General features: G+C 49.1%; 1 protein-coding gene across 4 annotated transcripts in view; it reads right to left on the bottom strand.

Annotated features, from left to right (window-relative positions):
- Nucleotides 1-552, bottom strand: part of PTPRB (protein tyrosine phosphatase receptor type B) — a 116,154-nt gene that overhangs the window by 17,156 nt on the left and 98,446 nt on the right. The gene's annotated exons all lie outside the window — the stretch shown is intronic.

Raw genomic sequence — 552 nt, 5'->3', positions numbered from 1 at the left:
TTCCCTATTTAACACAGAAGAGTTTTAGTCATTTCAGGCACTTGACTTTGGGTTGTTGGTAAGAGATACCATGCAAGGGAAACTTAAGGGAAGAGAACCCGCTGTTTATTGAGCATCCACCCTATAACATGTTGTGGGTCAGGATTTTCACAGATCTTATTTAATTGTAACCACAACTCTATGAGCTAGGATATTTTCACCCACACATCCTGCACTCCTGCAGCATGGAATTACTTGCAGATCCCAGTAGAAGCTCTTTCTCTCCTTGCCTCTCCTCAGGGCCTCTACACTGTGTCACCTCTGCCACCCCCATCCCCGCTCTACCCACTGCCTCTCGTCTGGCGAATCCTTATTTATCCTCCAAGTCTCAGCATGGTGCCTGCTCTGCTGAGCCTTCCTTTATCTTTCTTTCTGCTGGAGGATGTTCTCCCAGAAGCTCCTGCAGCAACCTATAGCCTCTCGCTACTCGGAGAGTGGTCCTCAGACCAGTGGCACAGGGATCATCTGGGAGCCTGTTAGAAATACAGAATCCCAGGTCCCACCCCAGTCCTG

Source organism: Lipotes vexillifer, unplaced genomic scaffold, assembly GCF_000442215.2.
Source record: "Lipotes vexillifer unplaced genomic scaffold, Lipotes_vexillifer_v1.1 scaffold602, whole genome shotgun sequence".
NCBI lineage: Eukaryota > Metazoa > Chordata > Mammalia > Artiodactyla > Lipotidae > Lipotes > Lipotes vexillifer.
The sequence above is the reverse complement of the archived record's forward strand: the minus strand, read 5'-3'. Positions and strand labels throughout refer to the sequence as shown.